This window comes from Balaenoptera borealis, assembly GCF_965194805.1.
Source record: "Balaenoptera borealis genome assembly, chromosome: 7".
NCBI lineage: Eukaryota > Metazoa > Chordata > Mammalia > Artiodactyla > Balaenopteridae > Balaenoptera > Balaenoptera borealis.
This window is the reverse complement of record NC_138864.1, coordinates 79,577,567-79,603,251: the sequence shown is the minus strand read 5'-3', so window position 1 is coordinate 79,603,251 and position 25,685 is coordinate 79,577,567. Positions and strand designations below refer to the sequence as shown.

At 43.4% G+C, this 25,685-nt stretch overlaps 2 long non-coding RNA genes across 4 annotated transcripts in view; one reads left to right on the top strand and one right to left on the bottom strand.

Annotated features, from left to right (window-relative positions):
- The first annotated feature begins 218 nt into the window (after nucleotides 1-218).
- On the top strand, nucleotides 219-23,335 carry LOC309631818. 2 transcript variants are annotated; one of them, XR_014246578.1, is made up of 3 exons: nucleotides 219-9,397; nucleotides 18,656-18,815; nucleotides 19,372-23,335. It is a non-coding gene; the product is annotated as an uncharacterized lncRNA (long non-coding RNA). The 2 variants fall into 2 exon arrangements; XR_014246579.1 differs by lacking the exon at nucleotides 219-9,397 and having other exon boundaries at nucleotides 16,978-18,815.
- Nucleotides 22,407-25,685, bottom strand: part of LOC309631789 — a 274,990-nt gene continuing 271,711 nt past the window's right edge. For both annotated transcript variants that reach the window (XR_014246528.1, XR_014246529.1), the window contains one exon: nucleotides 22,407-25,620. This is a non-coding gene — a long non-coding RNA (uncharacterized lncRNA). The remainder of the gene's footprint in view (nucleotides 25,621-25,685) is intronic.

Sequence of the window (25,685 nt, the reverse complement as noted above, 5' to 3'; positions counted from 1 at the left end):
GTGGGGGCCACTCTTCATCGCGGTGCGTGGGCCTCTCATTATCGCGGCCTCTCTTGTTGCGGAGCACAGGCTCCAGACGCGCAGGCTCAGTAGTTGTGGCTCACGGGCCTAGTTGCTCCGTGGCATGTGGGATCTTCCCAGACCAGGGCTCGAACCCGTGTCCCCTGCATTGGCAGGCAGATTCTCAACCACTGCGCCACCAGGGAAGCCCAATCATAGACTTTTTAAAACATTTATTTTATTGAAGCATATTTGATTTACAATGTTGTGTTAACTTCTACTGTATGGCAAAGTGATTTAACTTCATACGTATGTATATTCTATTTCATATTCTTTTTTCCATTGTGGGTTATCACAGGGTACTGAATATAGTTCCCTGTGCTATACAGTAGGACCTTGTTGTTTATCCATCCTATACGTAATAGTTTGCATCTGCTAACCCCAAACTCCCAGTCCTTCCCCCGCCTCCCCTGCCCTTGGTAACCACAAGTCTGTTCTGACTTCTTAAGGGTCAGGACTATATCTGTTAATTATTGAATTCTAAGCACCAGGCACATAATATTCAGTTTTAAATTTGATAATTTTATGACAACTTTGGACAGCTTTCTTATTTTTAAGCACCCAGAATGGAGTGAGGTCTTGCCATTACAGAGAAATTCAACCCAATCTACTTCCCAGTACTGGTCTTCTTGAAGAGGATGAAACACTCGGTGGTCGTCCGCCCCAGTGAGAGCAACGCCACCACACCCACCCAACACCACACACGCACATACACACATATACACGGCAGTTCTCAGCTCTGATTCCTGGGTTGGGCAGAGGACCTACGTATGTTTTGAGATGAAAATATTTGAGGATTTAAGAATCGATCTAGTTTTCCTGGAATCTTCTGTACTCAGACGCTTAAGAGCGGCGGTAAAGATTTTAGTGCGGGGGAGAGTGAAACTTTTGCTTATGACGATTCTTGGATTGTGTTTATCCCTGCTCTCTTTGAACAGGGAGAATGGAAATCCAGTTCAATGGGTCATTTCAAGAAAGTAATCAGCCATTAGGTCAATTGCCTCTTTCAAGAGGCCGAGCAGTGGTTTTTCAAAGCTCATTTCTACCCAGCAGGGCCAGTGGAATCTTGGGTGAAGAGCCAGAGTCTGCACAGTGGGTCGCTGTGGGCCAGCCTGGCGTCTGGCCGCTGAAGACGGGCCCCTGCCATTCCCTCAGATTCTTCCTTGAATGCACTGTCTGTTCTTCCAAGGTGGCCCTTCTGTAGTAGGAAGGAGGCGTCCAGTGGCGCGGCTTAAACACATTAAGCCAACCATTGATTGAAGTTTGGTAAGATTATCTGGGTGAGATGTTCTGAGTTAACCAGATGCACCTCAAGCCACCTATTCTTTAATTCTTCCCGGAGATGTTCAAATCATCACTCCTATGTTTGCATGCCAAGAGGCATTTATCTCTTTTCCTCACATTCTTTATTTCTGCTCATTTCTGGTCAGTTCCACCAGGCCCCGTTCCCTCAAGTTCATAGTTAACTCTCAGAATCTATTTAAGTCCAGTGCCACTGCCTTTACGTTATCACAGATGAGTACTTATGACTTTTTAATATCATAGGCATTTCCTCTACAATCTTTCTCATTCTCTTTTGGAAGCGAGAAAAATAGCTCCTTAGGAGAAATTATGTAACTCTAGAAACAATAGCCAGCATTTGAGACATTCTGTGACAGTGAAAAGCCAAACTCCAGATGTTGGGTTTTGATTCTCCAAAGCAATGTGTGCAAAGAAGGGAGGGCTTGCAGCGGGATCAGGAATTCATTAGAGATTTACTGATTTCCCTCCCTGGGTAGTTAAGAGTCCAAGGCAGGCAGCTGAGAAGGTCTTTGAGGGACAGGTCAAGGTGGGCAGTGCCTTTAGCCCTATCTGCTGAGCAAGCAATCATTCTCCAACTTTCAGATGCTTCGACTATTTTCCCTCCTGATGCTCTCAATAAATGCTCACCAATAACCATCCGAGGTAGGACAAACAGGACTGGGTCCTTGGAGAAGATCATTTATTTATCTGTTTATTTTCCTTTGTGCAGTCTGAATATGTTGAATGAGTGACTTCTGAAATTTTTGAAGTTTGACCTTGTTTTTCCCCTCCCCTTAAAAAATATGAAGTAGTTGCTTATTTCTCTGTTTTGATTTTGTCATAGTTGGGATTTTTCAGGCCACACACAGACATACTTTTTACTTTTGGCAAGAAGTAAACATCCAAGGCTCATAAATTACATTCATAAATATTTAGTGTACTTCAATGTGTTCAGAGGCTTTAAAGGAAAGGAAAGAAAACCAAGCCTGGGTGAAAACAAGCATTTATCCAGGGGAAAATGAAATCCTTTATTTTATTGTTTGAAGACTCGAAAGCAGTCACCAAGAAACAAAAATGAACTGTTGAAGTTTTCAAAGGCATCATATTCTGCTCCCAACGTAACAGCAAGGAAAATATCTCTTGATTTCAATAAAATTTTGAATGAAGTGTCCCACAATGACAGGGTGAAGAAATAGTTGCACTTAAGAGTCGATGAATCATGGAGAAAAAGAAATTGTGGTTCTGGAACCAATCAGTGATCTAGTATGGAGTTGCTTTGGGGTTAGATAGTGGGCAGGAGTAGGGGACCTGACTTCTCATCTTCCATTTCTTGGGGTAGGGAGCCTGCATTGCCCTCCTGTGTCTGCAAGAGAAAATCGGGTGCATCCCACATTAAGAAACTTGAAAGCACAACTATTAGTGTATATCAGAATGGGTGCTGGGTAGGAATGATGCTTGCATGGGGAAAGGAATTCCTCACTTCAGAAGAGTATTCAAGAGTATTTAATCTAGTAAGTTGCTCCACTACATTTAAAGTAGGATTTAATTTCTGAAACATTGATTGCTGCAAAGTTATTTAGGAATCTCTCCATTGCACAAAGTGAGATATCCTTGTGCTGGCTGACTTCCTCTCAGGTTTATGAAGGTATCAGCACCAACATTAGTTTGTCACTTCCCTGCTCAAAAACCTCCAGGACTTCCCACTGTCTCCTGCAAGCTTTCTCAACCTTGGTATTCTTTTTTTTTTTTTTTTCTTTTTTGGCCGCGCTGTGCAGCCTGCAGGATCTTAGCTCCCCGACCAGGGATCGAACCTGGGCCCACAGCAGTGGAGGCACAGTCTTGACCACTGGATCGCCAGGGGATTTCCTCAACCTCAGCATTCTTGATATGGGGCTGGATAATCCTTTGTAGTGGGGAGCTACCCTGGGCGTCGTAGGATGTTTAATAGTGTCCCTGGCCTCTACCCACTAGCTGCCACTCTCAGTCATGACAATCGAAAATGGGTCCAGACTTCAACAAATGTTGTTCCCTTGGAGTGGAGGTGCACAAAACTGCTCCCAGCTGAGAGGCATGGGTCTATCAAATAAAGGGTATAGGTCTTTGCTTCTCCACCACCAAAGGTTTGGTCCCCACCACTCTCACCCTCACCGTGAGGCACACCTGTCTCCCGGTCCCCATGCTACACACTCTGCTTACCATTACCCTTCGTTCCTGTGTCTTCCCCCCTTGAAACGTCTTTCTCCTTGCTTGTTCCCCTCGAAATCCTTCCCCGTCTTCAGCTACATCTCCAGCCCCACCTCCTTCAGAGTTCCCAACCCACATGGCTTTCTTCTTCCTAACACAGGTGGGGTTTATTGTCCCCCTTGCTCTTTGGGGGACAACAGATATGACTAGGGTGACCAGAGAGCAGGAGAATCTTGCTTCTGGGGAGAGCACTGGAGAAGAATCGAGAACCCACAGTAGAAATGACTTCCTGGGGGCAGCCCCGAGAGTTCTTGTTACTCAGAGGGGACCAGACATTGCTGGGAGAGGACCAGCTTTATTGGGCAAGAGATAATTGATGCAAGAGCCTTTAGGCTAGCAGGTAAAGGGTGATTTATCAGTTTCCTAGGGTTGCTGTAACAAGGTACCGTAAGTTGGTGGCTCAGAACAACAGAAATTTGTTTTCTGCCAGTTCTGTAAGTCTGAAATCAAGGAGCAGGGCGATGCTCCCTTTGAAGGTAAAAGGGAGGTGTTCCATGCCTCTCTCCAGGCTTCTGGTAGCCTTAGGCATTCCTTAGCTTGTAGGTGCCTCACCCCACTCCTTTGTCCTAACATGGTGTTCTCCATGTCTTCACACCATCTTCCTTCTGTGTGTGTCTCCACCTAATTCCAAATTCACCCTTTTTATAAGGACATCAGTCATACTGGATTAGGGTCCCAACCTAATGACTTCATTTTAACTTTATTAAACAAGGTAAAGACCTTGTTTCCAAATAAGGTCACATTCTGAGATACTGAGGATTAGGACTTCAACATATCTTTTTTTGGAAGGGGGACACAATTCAGCCATAACAGGTGGTAAAATTACCTCAAGTTACCACTGAAAGGCATGAGAGCCTTTTATATGGTGTGATGTAACGGCAGACTCTTAATACATCTCCTTCCCAAATCCCTTCTGTTAACCCACTGGTATTATTCCTATGGTCTGTCATTTCAGCACAGAAAAAAAAAAAATCCCTTCACAAATGTCCCCCTGGGATGTTGGGGTCAGGATATAAATAATCATTAGCTAATACCTTTGTTAAAAGCTGAAGTGAGCAAAAAGATGACTGAGCAAGAAGGGAGAGGAAGAGAAGGAAATCTGCAGGGAGGGGAGGGGAGGGGTCAAAGACCACCTCTGCCTCCTCAGCAGTTATCCCTGAGCCTGGACTTGGTGGCAGCAATGGCATTCCTGGGGGCCAGCTGTGAGGGGTGTGGCAGCAAGAATGAAGGCTCAGGTTCCCGAAAGGCACTCCTGTGTTTCCCAGGACACTCCTGTACGCCTGGCCTTGAAGTCCCATCCTCTAGCCAATGATTTTGCTGGTCTGAACTACGTAGGCAAACACTCGTCTAATTCTGAGTTTAATTAAACACGTATAAAATGCATCTAAATGTTTTCAAATCAATGCACCACAAAAATACCGAAGTTTTGATACTTAAAACTGAACCAAACAGACAGGCATACTGCCTCTTGATGCCTCAGCTGCATATTGCTTCGTGTTTTCAAACTTTCTCAGCCAACGAGCAGAGCTAAATTTTGCAAATATATTATCAGCCAGTACTATCAGCTTTCCTGAATCTCCTGCTATAGAAAATGCTTTGCCCAGCTCTGGCTAGAAATATTCCTGCCATCTTGATGAGATTTATTGTGTCTCAACACAAGCCTCCAGTATCTCATGTCAAGCCATAGGTCAGGGGCAAATGAACCATTTCATCCTGGATTTTCCCAAGTTTTAAAAATTCAACCTTCTCTCTAAGACAGAGATTTCTAATTTGAGAGGGTTTGGAAGAGAATAAATAGAATAAACATTGGTCATTCACTGAAAAACATCTGGAACCTGCAGTCAAAATGTTCTATGCATGATGTGATTGCTCTACCTACTTTCTTTTTTCTTTTCTTTTTTTTTTTTTGGCCGCACCGTGTGGCATGTGGAACCTTCGTTCCCCGTCCAGGGATCAAACATGCACCCCCTACAGTGGAACTATGGAGTCTTAACCACTGGATGGCCAGGGAAGTGTTATTTTAAAAGGATCTCCAGGTGATTCTCAGGTGACCAGCGTTGAGGACTACTGCCAGAGCCACTCTCTTCCCTTCGCAGACAAAATAGGCCCTGGTCCAATCACATCACTGTCATTGGAGTCCTGACTTTGCCATTAATTGCCTGAATAACCTTAGGCACGTAACTCAAACTTTCTGAGGCTCAGGGTTCTTATCTATAAAGTAGAGAAAATAACACTGGGGTCATCAGGTTGTTGTGAAGATGATGAGATATTAAGTGAAATGAGACATGGAAAGGTACAATATTTTCCTTTTTATTAGGTGGGAGTGAATGTGTGTATTGTATGCCTGTTACTTTTGTAATCACCATGTTGAACCAAATACACGGCTCTTTTTTCATCCTCAGGCACTAACCTTTGGCCTCTCTCCCTGACAGACAGCTCAGTCTCTGCATTTTCCCCACTGTAGCTGAGAGCCCTGCATCTGGCCTGGTTTCAGCACAGCAGGGAGGGGCCAAGTCAGGATGGGCGGGACCCTCGGTACTCAAGGTTAAGCAATCGTCGTTGACTTGGGGTCTCTCTGCACAGGGGGACGATATGGGGCTTTGGCTGAAGTCATAGGTCACTTTGCATGTGTTGGTGAAACGAATTGAAATACTGTGGTCAAATCGAGCCCGTGGAAGTGACCAGGAGACATATGTGAGCGATTTTCATGGTTAGCCACGAGACCCACCATTGCCTGGAGCGAGAGGCTTCAGCTCATGCGTTGGTGAAAACGATCCCGCTCCAGCTCCGGAGCGTCGGGTAGCTCGCTGGTGATGGTGCATTGTTTTCTGGTGGCCATGAGCCCCCTTCAGGCTGGGAAGCGCGCCCCTCGGTGCATTTCATACTGGGACATTTGAGAGGGTTATGGGAAACCACTTTCCCCTTACTCCATCATCCTGAGTGAAATGGATTTAGGACGTGTAAAAAGCATGCCCTTTAATTTATGGCAACATAAACAAACCTGAGCAGCCTGGACCCATACTACAAAGAGGAGGGTGATGGAAGAGAAGCGTGGGCGTGGATAATGCAGTTAACATCCCCTCCCCTCGTGTGGAGTGAGCCTGGGCAGCATGACTTTGCTGTCTGGGCCATTAGCGACATGCTCCATTCACATTAAAATTGTGAAAAGAGTTGGCTTTGTTTACATCCTGCATTGTAAGAGGGCATTTTTAATAGCTTCAGGAGAGTGCTTCGCTGGAAAGGATTGAAGAATAGGAAACAAGCCTACATTCAGAAAAGCTTATACCAGGTATGCAAATAATATTTCATCCAGGAAAATAAAGCTATTCAATGGCTGCCGGTGGAAACCACTTGCAAGATCATGAAATGCTTGATGGTCTCAGATGTAATCCATTCACTTCATCATATACTTATAGTCTGCCTCTGGGTAAGACTCTGCTAAACTCTGACCAGGTATGAAGACGTGTTCATCTAATGTCAACCTTAAAGGGACTTATATTAAAGTGCTGTACAGGGCAGTGATTAATACACTACACAAGTTCCACATTTTACTAGTTTACTATGTACAAATTCCTTTAAGACTCTGTTTCCTCATCTGTAAAATGGATTTGATGATGGTGATGAAGATGATGATAATGGTGATGATGTGGTGATAATGAACATGTATTGAGCACTTACCCTGTGCCAGGCTCCCAGTGAACTCAGTTGTAAGAGCTTTTCATGTATTCCTTAATCCTCATAATAATGCAATAAGGTAGGTAGCTATTATCTCTATTATCTCCAGTTTTATTTCCTTCATAGGACATAGTGAGGATTAAATGAGTTAATGGATATAAAGCCCTTAACACAGTGTCTGACAATTGGAAACCTCAGTAAATGTTAGCAACAATCATAATAAATATCACATTTTAATTGGTTGCTAGAAGCCAGTCCCCAAATGGGTATAATAGTTGCTCTGAGAGAGGTGTAAGCAAAATGCTATGAGGGTTCAGAATGGGGAGACAGTACATCTAGGAACTGGGCCTTCCAGAAAGGACGTGTGGCTTGAAGGCATGCAAGCACAGGCAGCAGGAAGGATGGGACCAGGACGGCGCCAGGGAGCAGGGAAGTGCGGGGCATGTTGCGGACAACTGTGACGAGGTCAGTTGGCCAAGGGTGGAGGAAATGTATAAGTCAAGACTGAGAATGTGGGTCATATTGGGGAGCACCTCAAATGCCTTCCAAGAGTTCACACTGAATCTGGTAGGCAAGGAGGCCACTGGAGGATTGTAAGTGGTGAACGCCACGGTCAACGCTGTTTACTTCTTGAACGCAGTGGCGCTCCAAGAGTTACCCAGGGAACACATAAAATACTGGCAAGGCCATTGGTCCTGGGATTTAAAATGCACTCGGAGCCAGGACACAGTCCAAAGTGGATGCGAATTTGGCTTTAAGAATGAGGATTAAATCAGACCTAAAAACTCACAGAGGCCAGATTTAGCTGGTCTGGTCCCTGCATCAAGGGCAGTGCCAATATTTTATCTGTTTTTGAAGTGATCTCACCCATCCTGCTCTTGCCTTTTTGTCTGTGTGATGGGGACAAAGGAGCGCCAGCACAGAGCACACACCTGAGACAGAGCCACACTGGGTGACGTTTGTATAAAACTTGCCACTAAATGTTGCAGCATTTCTTACCCCCTCCTCGTTACTTCTAAATGGGACAAAAAGTGATTCAAGGACAATCAATTCCTCGTGTACTTTTTGTGCGCTGTCAATGTGCGAGACACAGAGCTGTAAAGCTGTGTCATAGGGCCCCTGTCCTCTAAGAGCTTAGAATCTAGCTGAGAACCTAAGACATGAGCGTAAATAATTCATGACAACTATCATAAATAACCAAGATAAAGTGAAAAGGGGGTGAGAGCATCTGAGAGAGTGCAGACCGTGTGCTTGGGAGGGGAAGGGGGTGCTGGTGATGATGATAGCTTTTCTTTGGAGAAAGACAACATATATCAACCCCCCTATTTTGTCCTTTATAATTTAGTATACCATCTACTGTGGGCTGTTTGGTATCGTGTCTTGAAGTCAGAGAGATCTTGGTCTGAATCTTGGCTCCACCTTTTACTGGCTAGGACTTCTCTGGTAAATTTTCTGAGCTTGCTTTTCTACAAATGGTGTTGATATTGCTTCCCTCACATAATTGTTATTGGGGTACAAAAAGGCAGCAGTTAGGATATGCAGATACTTTTGTCTGCAAGTAACAGAAAACCCAACCCAAACTGGCCCAAACAGGGAATTTGCTATCTTGTGAAAGAGGCACTCGAGAGTGGAGTAGCTTCAGGGATGAACCATCTTGTCAAGGAGCAGGCTCTTTCAACCTCTATTCTGCCATCCACAGTGGGAGCTTTCCCAGACCTACTCCACTCATGTTTGTAGCATGCATGTCAGTGGCCACATGTCCTCATCCATTTCCACTTCAGTGGGGCTAATGTAGGTCAGTGCCGGCTTCTGAACCAGGAACAATCATCATGGGTTCCTGTGTGAGCTGCTGGAAAGCTGTGTGACCTTTTGTAAATTGCTTAACCTCTCCGTGTCTAAGTTTCCTTATCTGTTGTGGACTTCATGAAGGTACCTACCTCATAGAGGTTCTGTTAAAATTTAATAAATGATGGTTACCTTGAATCAGTATATTTTTTTTCAGACCATCTGCAGTTACCTATTGGTAAATTATGAAGTAAATTTAACGGATTGTGACTAGCTTGGAAACCACAAAGAAAAGTGACTAAACAGAACAGTAGTGGAGAGAGAATCCCAAAGCATGTTGCATATGGTAAAGGTAAGTGCTGTTTCATGAAACTTTTGTTTAAATTTTATATGTATTTGTGCATGTACTTGGTTGCGACTAAAAGAACATATTACGTGAACTTGGTTCATGAAAATAAAAAAGTTGAGAAACATTAACCTGGGCTAATCAGGGTAAATGTTGGAGGCTGGGGCTACTCCGTTAACCAGGGCTTTGGGAGAGAGGAGAAATCAATGTTGGGGAGAAATACGAATTGCAAGCCGTTCTATAGGGTTTATCAAGGGCCAGGCATTGGTTTAAATCTTTACATATATTAACACTTGCAACATTCACAGCACCGTACGAGTTAGACACCTTTATTAACCCATTTTCTAGAAGACAAAACTGTGGTAGAGAGGTTAACTAGCTTAGACGATGTCACACAGCTAGTACTGGTGGAGCTAGGTTGAAACCCATGCAGCCTGGTTCCAGAGCCCATGTTTTTACTACACGACATGCAACGTTCACTCCCCGGATGTTAGTGCTCAGCACAGCGCCAGGCACAGAGAGCAAGCACTCCGTAAACTGTAGCTGTCATCGGGACTATTATCTTGGAAAGACCGATTGGCAGTCATGAAAAGCCCCTCCTTGATGTTCTCTCCAGCGCGAGGACTTGTAGCAAGTCCATGGAAGGGAAGGAAGCTTTGACTTTATTCTAAGTCACATGCTGAATAAAGTGGGTACCGTGGTGTCCTCAGAAGAACTTTTAGAGCACAGCCGCGTTTTTCAAAGGCTGTGTGTATGTCCAGGATGGCACCGGTCAGGAATAAAGGCAATTTCCTCTAAAACAGGCCACCGCTGTCACCCTGAGGGGTGTTAAGTAGTGCTTTCATGACATGACCAGAAATGCACAGGGATAGCCACTGAGAGCATGTGGTAGATGGCGGGTCAGTTTGAATCTGGTGTTTAGAAGAGGCTCTGAGCTCTTCCTGGCGTGTTCGGTAGGGAAACTGGAAGACTGAACAAAGAGAACTTCATGTACCCTGGTGTAGGTAGGCGTGGCAAAGAGCCTGACCTTATTTTATACAGGGCTACATCTTGGTGGGGCTAATCTAATATAGCAGAGAAAAAATTTTTTTAAGGAGTCCCAAGAGGACTAATAAAATGGCTTTGAATTTCATTACGTTTGAGATGGAGGCACTAATTCAATTAGCCACAAAATGAGAATTTTCTTATCTCTTCTGTTTGAAGCAGTTCTGAAGATAGACTTGCACCTAAGGAAATGCCTGGGCTGCCTTTGGATCTAATCTTCCTCCTGAAGAAAGACAGTCCTTGTCAAATTGCAGGCCAGCTTCTGAGTCTTTACTTTTCTCCTCTGGAAAATTATTGGGAGTGAGAATAGCATTGGGAATAAGAGCATAGACCTTGGAGTCTGCTCGCTTGCGTTCAGATTCAGCTCTGCCATTTTTATAGGTGTGTAACCTTGAGCAAGTCACTTAATCTTTCTGAGCCTCAGTTTCCTCACCTGTAAAGTGGGGATAATGAAAGTAGCATCATAGTCATAGGACTATTACGAGTATTAACTCAATTAATATATAGTAAAGCATTTAGAAGTGTGCCTGGGACACTCTATTGAATGTTTGTTTTTTTTTTTTAAATGTTACTTCTTTTTTTTATATATAAATTTATTTATTTTTTGGCTGCATTGGGTCTTTGTTGCTGCACGTGGGCTTTCTCTAGTTGCGGTGAGCAGGGTCCACTCTGCGTTGCAGTGCCCAGGCTTCTCATTGCAGTGGCTTCTCCTGTTGCGGAGCACGGGCTCTAGGCACGTGGGCTTCAGTAGTTGTGGCACATAGGCTCAGTAGTTGTGGCTCACAGACTCTAGAGCACAGGCTCAGTAGCTGTGGTGCACGGGCTTAGTTGCTCCGCGGCATGTGGTATCTTCCCGGACCAGGGCTTGAACCTGTGTCCCCTGCATTGGCAGGCGGATTCTTAACCACTGCGCCACCAGGGAAGCCCCTCTATTGAATGTTTGCTGTTATTATTGCTATGTGCAAGGCCCCATGCAGGGAGCTGGAGCTATAGGGGTGATCAGGGCAAGATTTCTGCTCCACAAGTCTTAGAGTCTGTAGACCTGCACACAGAAGAGAATCAACGTACAAGCGGTCAGTGCTCTGACATGGCCAACGGCCTGAGGAAGAAGCAATTGTTTCTGGAAGCTAGAGGGAAGGCTTCACAGAGGAGATGAACTTGGATCTTGACAGATAAATAGGAGGCTGCATAGGCAGGCGAATGGAGGAGACATGCCAGACTCAGGAATAGCATGTCCAATACCATGTCTTGCAAGGCTATAGTGTGTCCAGGGATTGGTGGGCATTTACCAGGGGGTGAAACCAAGAGTTTATGGGGTGGACCGGTGAGGCATGAGGCTGGAAGGTCCTGGGGGCAGGCAGTGAACAGGCCTGTTCATTTTGGGGAGACAAGATGGTTCCGTTAAATTAGGACTTCTGTGAGCTTTATAGAATTCAATAAAAGGGACTGCAGAGTCCCTTTAATCCCATCTCCAGGTTTTTCCTGGAATTTATCTTTTCCTTCGGTGGTGCATTTCAACTATTTTTCCCAGTGTATTTATTTGTAAAATGGATTTAATTCTGTTCTTGTAAAGCCTTTAGACCTTTAGAAAGGTCTGTTGGGGGCACATAATGCTGAAGAATGATGGTAAAGTTTTAAAAGAGATTTATCTGACCCTGAGGCCAAATGGCACAGCCTGCAAATGTGATAAATCTAGCAAATAGATAAACAAATAAATTAATAAACGTACATGCCTTGGAGGAGGCAGCTGGCCAATAGGCAGCTCTGCCGTTGGCATTTACTTTTACAAGAGCACTTGTTAATCCCACATGCTCCGGACAGTTATAAAGGTTTCATTTCCGCCCCAGACCTTGCTTCCCCCCGGGTGTGTGGAGTGGAGAACTTTATTTGAGACCGGAGTCGTGAATGTACTCCCTGCAAGGTGATGACTTCATGTATATTGATATTGCCAGTAGGGGTTTATTTTCTTTCTTGTGAGGCTGTGATCTTTTGAAGTTAGGAACCATGACTTACACAGCTCTTTGCACAGAGCTTTATACGTAGAATGCATTGGGCAAACATCTGTTACATGAAATGAGGAATGTCCTGTTCACTGTGTATCTCCAGCACCGAGCATCATGCCAGCACGTGGGAAACACTCAATAAATACCAGTCGGATGAATGAATAAATGAATGAGTGGTGCAGATCACGGTTTTGGCAGGTATTTCTATCTTCAGCACTCCTCTCCTGCATATCAGAAGCAAGGCGACATTGGAATCTTTTTGGTTACTAGAGTGGCATACTGTCCTTGTTTGAAAAACGCAGTGTCAGAACTTATCTCAATGAGATAAGGTGCTAGACTATAGATGAGGGAGGAGAGATGGATGACCGGAGCAAGAGAGGAGAGAATAAGAAACACAGATGCCAAACATATCTATCTGCCTGTCCATCTGCCTGTCTATCATCTATCTATCTTCTATCTATCTATCTATCTATCTATCTATCTATCTATCTATCATCTATCTAGTCTATTCATCTATCTTTACATACATAAAACTAGCTGTTGAAATTTATTAATCGATGTGGAAGACTTTAAAATATCTATCTATCTATCTATCCATCCATCCATCTATCTAGTTTTCACCTTTCTCCTGGTTCAATTGCTGTTGGACATTTCTACTTGTACTTCCACTCACAGCCTAAACTCTGCCATTTGTCCCTGAGGGCTGAGCAGTTGGTCCATCATTGAAGTCGACCGTTTCCATCTCAGGATCCACCACTTTAGATGAGGTCTCCTCTGTCTCAATGATCCTCTCCCACTGTTTAATCAATGTAAGGAATTTTTCCATGGGGTCCTCCACAGACATGTTGCAGATGATCTGTCTAAACCCACACTTACCACCAGTTCCTGATCAACAATTTTCAGTGGCTCCTCATTATGTATAGGTTAAAATTCAAATATCTTAATTTCTTTTCAAGGAACTTTACAACCTGCCCTTAGACCTCTTACTACTGTATTTATAAGCCCTCTGCTCCAGCCAAGCTCGTACTAACTTACTCTGGAGAAACTGCTGTTTGTCTCCATTTCCCCTCAATGACCCTCACTGAACACTCTGCTATGTACTGAGCTCTAAGTAAGATTTCATCTGTTTCTTCACCTGTTTACTGGACACGGGAATGCTACCCCTCCTCCTCCCAGCTGAGCTCAATTTTTATCATCCTTTAAGGCCTGTCTCAAATCCTTCTTCCTCCAAGTAGCCTGCCTGGATAGTCCCAATCTATGGTTCTTTTCCCCCTATTTGAGCTAATCACTTATGATTTTGTATGGATATATTTTATTTCATTTTTTATTGAAGTATATAGTTGATTTACAATGTGTTAATTTCTGCTGTACAGCAAAGTGACTCAGTTATACATATATATACATTCTTTTTTATATTCTTTTCCATTATGGTTTATCCCAGGACATTGAATATAATTCCCTGTGCTATACAGTATTGATATATTTTAAAACGTCTATCTCATCCCCCCAATTCCATTGTAATTGTGTTGTCTGTTCCCATGAGGGAGGAATTCTATCATAGCCTTTCTGTTCGTGTGTGTGTGTCAGTTGCTTGCTGAAGGCACTCATCAACTTTGGGCTAACTGATGGTGCAAATACTTTCAACATTTTGGGCTTCTTATTATTTTCTAAATTTATATCACTTTAACAATCAGAAAAATGTGCCCCAGAGGCACAAATTATTTATCATACTAAAATTTCAATGATCAATATTAAAGTAAACATTGTTTTAAACCTGGTGATTTAAAACATGCATTTTCCCTTTTAACTTTCTTAACTAACAATTTTTTTTTCTGGAATGTTGATAAAAAATAGATTTATCATGATCACTGTTCTGCTTTTTGAGCTTGAAATGATTGAAGAAAGGTCTTCCTAGGGCTAAATCTTCTCTTGCCCCTCATGGAATAGTTGAAGGAAAGATCATATTTCTCAGGGATGTAGTCACTTCTCTACCATTGACTGTGCAACCTTCGAAAGGCACGGTGTGGGCTTCAACATCCTCATCTCCAAAGAGGGAGACAGTGATACCAGCTGGGCCTGAGATCATATAGTGTTCAGGAAAAAGGTTCTGAACACTGTAAAGTTCTATCTAAATGTTAGGTCTCATTACTGTCACCGTGATATTACCATCTCCATCCCAGGCATCAAGAGCAGGTGACCTGGTGGAACAGGTGACTTCTTGAGGCAGCAATATGCCATTTTCCAAAAGTGTATAGTTCATAGGTCACCCCTTCTTTTTGTACATTGGAAGTTCTAAGGAAACGGAGTGGGGTAGATCATGTATCTCTCTTGCTGTATTGGGATCTCTTCTGGTTTTTGTGACTCCTGCTCCCACTGCTGCAATGGACCTTTGGGACTGTAAAATGTCTTTGGGGAATGGGTAGGGAGTCTTAGTTTAACATGGTGAGCAGGTGATCTTGATATACAGCATTTTGTGGAACCTAAAACACCATCAATTGTAAAATACACCATTATTTCAAAAATCATCGAGAAAGGAAAAAGTGTCACCAATTTTAAAGTATGACACATCATTGATTATAAGATGCATCCCTACTTTAGCGATGCGAAAATGTGAAAAATGAGTGTCTGAGAATTAGTCAAATACAGTGAGGCTGGCCTGTTGCAGCAAGAGGCTGCTTTGCGTCTTCTGAGCCCCATCCATGCTGGGTCCTGAGGTCGGCCTGCTCCCTCCTCCTGCCCCAGCCTCCTTTGCAGACCTCCGCTGCTAAGTCCCCCTAGCTGAGTTGCAACCGGCTGTTCTCCTGCTTCTCCCCCGGCAGTGGGAAGAGGTCTGGCGGAGGCTAAGGAGAGGTGAGTACAAAGCCCAGGAGCCTGGGAAGCTTCTTGTTTTGACTTGGCAATGCCACCCCCCTCAGTTCCCTTGTTGCTTCGTTAAATCAGCATGGTAAGCAGTTGCCCCAGAGGCAGACCCTTCTAGTTCCGAGGAGACACGGCGCTGGGCTTATATGTTCTCTTATCCAGAAGCACTAGAAGACCAAGTGCCCACTTGAGGTTTTTCCCAGCCCTGAGTAGCTCTTATTTGGTGAGGGTTCATCTTGTGATGTGGACCTGATAAATGTCACTTATGGGTGACAAGTAACTCAATGCGCTAGGCCTAGGCCCAAGAGCAAAGTGGCTTCTTTCTTTCTCCAAGATAGAAGTCAGGGCTTGAGGTAAGCAGAAGGTTCAAAGCTATTTACAGAAAAGACATGATCCTTGCCCTGTATGGAGGGCGGGGGGTGGTCACCACGTTCTCAGATGTCACTGCCAACTGCAGATATTTCAGCACCTCTTTTCCTTCAAACGTCTTGGGTTTCAGACAGGGAGGTAACCAGACGCTTCACATTTGCTACACTAATGCTGTTTCGGGCCCTGTTCCTTGACCTTACAAGTCACCTGCTCCTCTTGAGTTATTGTTACCCTGTGGGCTGAGATATCTTCTATCCAGGTTTGCTAATAATACTGGGAATAATGTGTAGCTCAAACTCATGTCATCATTTAGTGTGGACCTTTGGGTAGCTTTGGGTAGCAAAATTGATCATCCTGTTATGGCTATAGTATTGGTTTCACTTCTTCCATTCACTGAGTGAATTAAAACGTTCTGCGGATTATTGCCCCTTACCCCTGAAAGGTTATTTAATCTCTCCACAGTCTTCTGTCTGCTGTACAAGTCTTTGTTCTCTAAGCATTTAAGATTAGAAGTCTTCAAGTGGCTTTCTTATCTCAATAAGCCCAGACTCCTTAGCATGACACTCACAGCTGTTCTAGTCAGGACTCTTAGCTCAAACTAGCTCAAGCAGAAAGGGAAGTTAATGACTCAGATAACTGAGAGGTCCAGACATAGATTTAGAGCTTCAGGCATAGGTGGATCCAGGGGCTTAATCAATGCTTTGCAGGCTCTATCTCCCTCTCGTCACCTCCTTGCTCCAGATCTTTCATTACTGTGGCTTCATTTTACAGACACACGCTTTCCAAGTAATGGGGAAGATGGTTGCCCACATCCAGAAGTGGAGGAGAGAGGCATTTCTTTCTTCTGATATTGTTACATGAATCCTGCTTGGATCTTGTGTTCACCCCTGGACCAGTCATTATTGCTGGCCCTGATTAGCTCCTCCTGAGCCCTGTGCCCATCCCCATGAATATGGGTGCCTGGACACAGTGATGACAGCCCCACTGGGACCACACGCAGCAGAGGAGAAGCAGCTGTCTAAAGGCAGCATGGGTGGTGGACAGAAAAAAACACCAGATGTCCTCTCTAAGGTCTTCTATGGTTTGGCCCTTTCTACCTGTCCAGCTCCTCCTAAGATTTTTCTATAGGCTCTTATCTGCTAATCACATTGGACTATTTCCTTCCATGAAAACCTGCCTTCACCTTAATACCTTGTTTTCTTTACATGCACTGTTCCCTGGAATTTTCCTCCTCCCCTACACTTGTCGACATTCTTCTCAGTCTTCAGGCCTTAATTAAAATGCTACTTCCTGGGCTTCCTTGGTGGCGCAGTGGTTGAGAATCTGCCTACCAATGCAGGGGACACGGGTTCGAGCCCTGGTCTGGGAAGATCCCACATGCCGCGGAGCAACTAGGCCCGTGAGCCACAACTACTGAGCCTGCGCGTCTGGAGCCTGTGCTCCGCAACAAGAGAGGCCGCGATAGTGAGAGGCCCGCGCACCGCGATGAAGAGTCGCCCCCGCTTGCCGCAACTAGAGAAAGCCCTTGCACAGAAACGAAGACCCAACACAGCCATAAATAAATAAATAAACCCAAAAGTAAAAAAAAATAAAAAAATAAAAAAAAATGCTACTTCCTTTAAATCTCTTTCCTGTACTTCCAATTCTTCCACCTTGTAGTCAAAGGATTTGGCTGATGGTACTTTTATAGAAGTTTGTTTCTTCTTCCCTCTATTTGGAGTTACTGCCCAAGAAATGCAAAGATGAACCTAACCATTTACTATTCTTTCAGTATCCCATAGGAGATATGCAATAAACATTTGTTGGACGGATAAATATTCTCTCAAGGTTTTTTTTGAGAGGATTCTATGTATTGGATCTACCCAAATACACACACTCATACACTCTCAGAGCTTGAGTTCATGTATGTAATTTCTGCTAAATGATACACACACAGGATTTTTGTATATTCCCAGCAACGCTCTGGGAATAACATTGTTAGCTTGTTACAAGCACATTGTGTGTGTTATCTGATGACTTTTCTGTCTTTGGGTTAGGGAGTGGGATGAGTTGGGAATGGGGTCGTGGAAGAAAATCTGTCAAGCAAAGAAATTGGGCAGGCTGTAGGATTGAATCGCATCATGTCTGGGAAAAGAGCAAAAGCTGGGGAAGGTATTTGAGCCTAAAGGGTAAGAATGCAGCCTCCACATTTGAAGTCAGGTCCCACTGCTTGTTAGCTGTGTGATCTTGGGCAAGTGAACGAATGTCTCTGAGCCGCAATGTCCTTGTAAGTAGGGAAAATAGAGTTTTCACATGATAGGATGGCCACGGAAACAAAACACGATAATGCATGCAGAGCACAACACAGTACCGGCTTCTAATAGGTACTCTCCACCCACCCACCCACTCTGCCATCTCCCAACACATACACGCAGGCTGTGGTATACATAAGTGCATGGTTTTTCTTCAGGGTGGCCAGCCGTATTGGGTGGGTCAATATTGGGAATGCATTAAAGAATGCTCTCTCTCAGTTTTGATTGTAGTTCCCTGGCTAATATTGTCACTATCTAATAAGCAGAGTGATGAGGCACTGAAAGGATGGAATATGTGGATGGCGGGAAGCCAGTCGTCTCTGCTGAGACAGCAGTGTTGTCAGGCGCATCAGCAATGGACGACGTGTTTTTATTTCCACTGCATCTGAAATGTACAGTTAGTTTGGAGAGAGCGGGGAAGAAGTAGCCCCTTTTGTCCAAATGATACCTAGTGTGTGGAGGGCCCCCCATCTCTGGCTGAAGGATCTGCGTGTTGAGGGAAGGAGACCAAGCCATTTTCTGGATTCACTTTGTGTCTATATATAATGACCTAATTGTAGGCACTATAGGAAAGGAACCTCAGACTGCGGTCCACTGCTAGAATGGTGACAGTGCCTGGAACTTTGATTCTTATTCCCTCTCCTGTGATACCCGTAGATAGCATCTATTCAAATGCTTTTTGTATTTACATCGAACAGCTACGAGGCTTCACCCAGACCAATGTACATCACGTCGGAGAGAAGACACATATGTGATTCATTTTCTGAAGCCTGAAGTCTAAGGATTTACCTAAGGACCCAGGAATGTCATGAGGAAAGTTTTGGAAGCGTCTCAGGCGGTGTGATTATCGATTGGCAGGTTCACTTCTTCTTCCACTAATTGGCTATGGGTTTGCATTTCCAAACCGTGACCCGCCATGTTAATAATCTGATGGAATCTTTAAGGAGGCAGAGAAAGGTACACGGCTTTACTGGTAACCGGTTGGCTGTGAGGCACGTTCATGCCCCGTGGAGCCATTGCGGATGCCAGGAGAGAGGCCCTCATGAGCCAGCTTTGTCCCTGAATCATGTTGGGGGTGGGTTCGGGTGGGGGGACTTTAAAGGTTACTCTGCAGACCCAGTCGTTTTACCAGTAGAGACCCAAGAGAAGCAATACTTTCTGTCTAGCGCTTCCCACGCACTTAGTTTTTCTCTTCACCTTAAGATTTATCACGTTGCATTGTGATTACTTATTATCTATCTGTCTCCCTATATCAGTTCAGACAGGAAACTCAAACTACTTTAAGCAAAAAAGAGACTTTATTGGCTCAGTAACCAACGAGGTCAGCTGGATCCAGAGGCCCCAACAGTGCTCTTGGGGTCCAGTCTCTCTCTTTCTCAGTCCCGCCTTCCTTTGTGCCGGCTCTATTTTTCAGGCCGGCTTTGCCTGTTGAGGACAAATGGCTGCCAGAAGTCCTAGAAATCAATGGCCATGCATCTAGATCCAGAGGAAAAGAGAAGGCCCTTCTCTCTGCTAAACTGGCTCATGTTGGCTCCGGACCCCCCAGAACAAATCCTGTGGCTCTGATTGGCAAGGCCTGGGCACAGGCTTGTGGAGGTGGGTGTGAGGTCTGCCCTCCCTAATCTGCAGGGGCGGGGGGGGGGGCGCAAGCAAATGACATTTGGGGCACCGTTGTTAGAAGGAGGAAGACTGGAAGCTGGGCCTGCAAAAAAGTTCATAGCCGCTGTGCTTCCTGACTAGAATTTGAGCTCTTCAATAGAAAGATGACGCCCATGAATTTTGCCTCTGCGCTGCTTCCTGGTACCATGTCTGGCAAAGCAGAGACTCATACACGCAGATTGGAGTGAACTGCTAGTTCTCAGAAGAGCTGGGTCTAATTCCTAGGGTAGTGCTCTCACCCCCGCGTTATCTCCCCTTGGTGACATGGTGGCTTCTGGAAAGGGTTAAAATTATCTCTGCTTTTAGCCTGTTGTCCCTTCCATTTAAACAATTTATCAGAGAAAGTATTCTAACTTGGCTCTTCAAAGGCAGAGATGTCCATTGTCTTTCTTAATTTTGGCCAATGTACTTTGGCAAATTGACTGACACTCTGGCAACTCTTGGTAACTTACTGCTATACCAGATCTGTGGTTATAGTAGGGATCCAACATGGCTAAATGTGTTTATGTGTTTGTATTGGACACGTCTCATGAGCTTCCTCAGATGCTCTCAGCTGCTTATTGAACTCAGGCTCTGCTGTGGCTTTCATTCTCGAGGGCCAATACCATCCTGCGGTCTCTGGGTTCTCCCATCAGGACCGAGCTTTGATGCAGCACCACACTGCAGGGCCTGGGCTGTGTCATGGGGGCCAGATGGTGCGACTTACAAGTTTGGGGGTTATCTCCCTGTGGCATGCTCTTTGGCCAACGGCAAACAGGAGATGGATAGGAGGTGGGTAGAGAAATTTTCTCTCCTTCCTCCCTCCGTGGGCTCTTTGAGGCCTACTGTGAAGCCACGGCCAACATAGTAATTCATCACTTGGCATTGCTTCTTATCCTGCCTCAGTTCTCTTTCCTTTCGTGTTCATTGCCGTGGGATCGCACCTCCCAAAGAAAGCCTCAGGACTTCATTCCCGCTTCACGCTCTGTTTTCTAGGAAAGCTGGTCTAACACATTACTCTGTTTTTATGTGACGTTTTCAAAGCTGCTGAAAAGGTTTTTAAGTTCAATCATCTTGATTGGCTCTAATAAAATGGGGTTTCTATGCCTTTCTACTTGTAAGAGGGATAAACTGAGACACACAGTGAATGTAACTTGCAACCTTACAGGCTTCATCATTGACCCACTTAACACGGAATCTGGGTTTCCTGTCTTCCCTTTCAATACTCTGCTCCCAGTCACAATATAAATCTGGATCTGCACATACAAAGTGCAGAGAATAATTGGGACAATTACCTCAATCATTCAAGCCAGGCAACCAAGCCTAACATAGCTACATGATTGAGCTCAGTGTCTTCACTTCACGCGGGGCTTCTGGAAACAGCCAGGCAGGTCACCTGAATCTTGCCCTGATGCTATCATCAGTGCTACTGGTGATGGCAGGTTTATATTTTTTTATGCAGTTGATTTCGATTCTTGAAATATTTTGCATTATGGGCCAAATTCCTTTGCTTTTTAATTAATGGAGGTGAAAATAAAGTTCCAGGAAAGATAACAGAATTTTGACAGGTGGGTAAATGTCATAATTATAAATAAAATGTTTCAGATTTGCCCAGTGGCACACTGTAAACATGAAGGTAAGTTTAACGAATAAGTGGCTAGTTTGTGCTCTGGTGTCATACTGATTTCAAAGTGATCTCTTGCCATTGCTTTCTGGTTCTGGGTTTGCTTAAATGAGTTTTGTTTTGTTTTTAAGATTTGAAATTATACTCAAATACTTATAGAAAACCAATAATAAAAAGGAATCTATTACGAAAAAAAATCTGCTGATGGGATAAGTTCCAATCCAAACCTGAAAGGAAAATGTTATTTTTTTCTGGCCTTTTGCCTGCGTGGCGGTTGACATTCAGGGTGGGGGAGATTGAATTGCCCTGTTTTATATCAAAAATTATTAAATTAATAATTGTGTTATACTGGGGATCCTACTCTCTTTCAAGAATTTTTAAAGCACCACTGAGGTCCTGATGCTTAGAATGCAGTTGCTTGATCGTGTTACTATTGTCAGATACCATAATGTACATTCATCTAGAAAAGGCAGTGCATCAATCTAGCATGAAAGCCACTTCTGCACATTATAAGCCTGAATGTAAATGTCGAACCAATATTAAGAGCACAATAGTGTTTTCTGACACCTATTTAAAAGTACATGAGTGGTGACTATTGTAAAAAAAATAGCCAATCATATAAACATTTCAACAATATAAAGTAGAAGAAACTCAGTTTTAATAAAATGTACATCTAAAAGAACTGAAGAAAAGTTTTATTTTGCTCGATGTTCGCAAACACGTCAGATTGGAGAAGATGGTTTTAGATTCTTGGTTGGCCCCCAGCTTAGATTTTGATTTTCCCTGTGGTCTGGGTCACGGAAGAAACCGGGAGAAAGATCGAGACCAAAGATGGAAGATCTTTACTACGAACTTATAGAAAGGCCACAAGTATATTCTGTCATGGCAAGACTGACATGAAATGTTACTAATGTTATGTAGTTAAGAATTAGAGAGAGACTGTGACTTAGCCATGGAGTCCTTGGTGAGAGAGACTGTTAAAAAGAAAGAAATGACATCTTTTAGCATCATGAGTTTGTCTGCGGCTTACACCAGTCTCACTTAACCTTTTGGCTGAGTTCCATGCCCATATATTCACCTGTAAAATGACTATAAAATAGATCAGGTGTTGACCAATTCTTATGGAAAAGTGGGCATTTAAAATATTCTGATCAAATATATTGAACAAACAAAAACCAAGATGAGTCTGATTCTTTCATCTCCACAGTCTTAGAAGAAACATAGAGATTTCAAAAATCTCCCCCTTCCCTGGAAAGATAAGTAGGTTCCAGAAAGGAATAAGAATTAGCTGTTTCGCATTGTGAACTTGTCAACGCCACCAGATAGAGAAACAAATGGTGAAGGGCAAGAAAACTGAGTTTTGGACCTTGGGACCACATTTTAAAACAAAAATCTTCTGCCAAAGATTCTTGAATATCCACTCCCTTTTAAATTATAATAAAAATAGCATGAAATTCAATAAAACACACTCATTTTCAACATGCAAATAACGCTAGACTTTTGGTTACAATTAAAGGCACAATTTCCCAGGGCAGCTGAAGGCTGCCTTGTGAGAATTTGCCTTTTTTTTTTTTCTTTTTTTTAAACAAATAATTAGGCAGCATTTTAGTACAAGCTGCTTCAGTTTCTAAACGCGTAAAAGGCAATAAAGGGTAAAAGTTAGAAAAAAAGATTATGAGACAGAACTTGTTTGACGATTAGTTCCTTCAGGCGATGCAGCACCATGATGCCCAGCTTCATTTTGGAACAAGATGAACCTTTTCTCCTTACTTAGTTTAAGCATTAATCAAATGTCAACAGACTGAGAAAAGTCATCTGTGACTGGCTTGTTTTCATGTGGCTCCCGTTCATCTTTTGGGCTCTGTGGCTTTCTTAACCCAGCTGATGAATGGACATTTCAGGGATGAGTCATTTTTAAACTTAGTAACACACTTAGCCATCTTTCTATCTTACCTCTTCCTTTGTTCTCTCCTATTTCCTTCCATTCCTTCTCCTTCTATCTTTAAGAACAAAACAAGTGTTGAAAATTAAAGGGCATAATATTTTTTTAAAGTCGATCATGCAAAAGAAACAAGATAAATCCTAACTATTTTGATTAAATTTATAGTCCATTCAATACTCAACACTCCCAACCTGGGTTAATTTTACTTTTAGATTGACTTTTCTTAGCTAAGTTCCTTTTTAAAAAGACAATTTTCTCCGATATAATGGTTATTCTAGTAAAGTCATTTTATATTATAATCCAGGGGGTCTAGGAAAGTAAAGCAAGGATTAATGTGCCTGTGTATCTTTAATCTCTAGTCTAAGATCACTGCTGAGGAACAAGGTCTTGGAAAACTTTAGCCTCATTTCTGTTTTGGGATGACAGTTGTCTGTGTACTTTTTCTTTTTTTTAAGCTATTTTGTTGGGGATGGTTTTCTGCTTTTATTTTTTTTCTTCATTTATTTATTTTTGGCTGCATTGGGTCTTTGTTGCTGCGTGCGGGTTTTCTCTAGTTGTGATGAGCGGGGGCTACTCTTCATTGCGGTGCGCAGGCTTCTCATTGTGGTGGCTTCTCTTGTTGCAGAACACGGGCTCTAGGCTCACAGGCTTCAGTAGTTGTGGCTCGTGGGCTCTAAAGCGCAGGCTCAGTAGTCGTGGCACACGGGCTTAGCTGCTCCACAGCATGTGGGATCTTCCTGGACCAGGGCTCGAACCTGTGTACCCTGCATTGACAGGCAGATTCTTAACCACTGTGCCACCAGGGGAAGCCCTGTCTGTGTACTTTTAATAGATCAGTTCTAGTCATCTTTTCAAATGAGCTTTTCCAAAATGCTTCCATGAATTGCTGAGAATACACTTCTCATATGTAAGTTTGTTATTTAAGGCTGATATATTGGATATTTTTTCTAGTCAATTGTTTTTGGTTATTCTGATACTTTCTGTATCCCAATTCTTTCAAAGTTTTCTATTCTATCAGGAGAGCTGTATGTGTGGCTAAAAAAGTGGTGGATAATTTTAACAATAATGTAGTTTTATATACCTTTGAATATGGGTCTATGTGATCTTCAAGAACTTTGCAACATCCCAGGCAACGTGTTGGAACCATGCTCACTGGATCTGTCTCAGTGAAGATTACAGGTGGTCATTCAAGTCCCCACTTCCTAACCCTTTCTGGAGAGAGACTAAAAGAAGTAACTATCAGCACAAGGTGACATTTATATTTCTGGCTTTAGAATTTTCCGAACTTGGGGCGTGGGGAAGGAGTTAGGTATTTTTATGTCAAGTGCCTCTTACATATAAATATGTCAAGTGCCTCTTACATAAAGCCTTATGGTTTGCATGGAAGTGAAAAATGAAAGATGGAAGAGTGGTGTTTGTGATGGATTTGATTGTTCTTTTATGTCTATAAAAGGGGACATAAAAGGAGTAAGCTAATTCACAGTTGGAGCAATCCACTCACATAGTGAGAGTGAATGGTCTGAACTTATATATAAAGACTAAATAGTCTTTTTATTCCAACTATTTATTCCATTGAAATTGAACTGTACCAGGCTTGGTTTAAGGTTATCTCTAATGTAACGAGTCATGGGGAAATATTCTAAGAATAAACAATTCAAAGAAAATACTACTCAATGGATATCATACACAAGGAAGGAGGCATCACTGTTATTGAGGGCCCAAAAGACCATTTAATTTTTGCTAGCACAATGAAAAGAAAATCAGGAAGGGCACAGTGCCTAATATAATAGATGTTGGAACACAAAGCCAGAGAGGACTACGTAGAGTCCAAGGTGGGTACAAACAGTCAGGAATTCCTTGAGAAGGTGGTGAACAAAGACAGTTGTCTTTCCAGCACAGACAATTCCATATTCAGATCTTATACTATTGGGCGTTTGACTGAGAAATGTTTGGAAACCATTGTCTATGGTAAGACCAGAAATGCGAGCATCTCACGATACTGGATCTGAGGTCCTTGTGAAAAATCATGAAGAGAAGGGATGGATTTATAGGATGTTGGATGGTGACGCAGAGCCACAGGATGGGAATCCATGCTACCAGCCAGCATCCAGGAGCTCCAAGCATCTGCTGACTGGGAGCTACTCCCAGTGATGTTTTCAAGGTAATCCATCCTGAGCAAAATGCTCCCAGCATCTTTGGATTTAGTAACTGAAGTTCCTTTTTGGCAGTGCCCCCAGGATGTTAGAGCTCTTTGTGTGTATCTCCACCGGCCTGTCCAGTCCCTTAGCTGGGTTTCCTCTCTGCTTCAGTAATGAAAATGTGCAGCAATCACAACTAAGGACCTGCAAAGCAATTTGGAAATGTTCACTCATTAGTGAACTAATAGTGCTTCCCATGACTCCTGCAGTTCTGTTGGCGCAGATGGCAAAGGGCTGGCTCCTGAGTGTGTCTTCCTGAGGCTGTAGAGCAAGAAGATGATGATCAAGTTAGCCTCCTTTTCTCTCTCATTATCCTGTCCATTGCT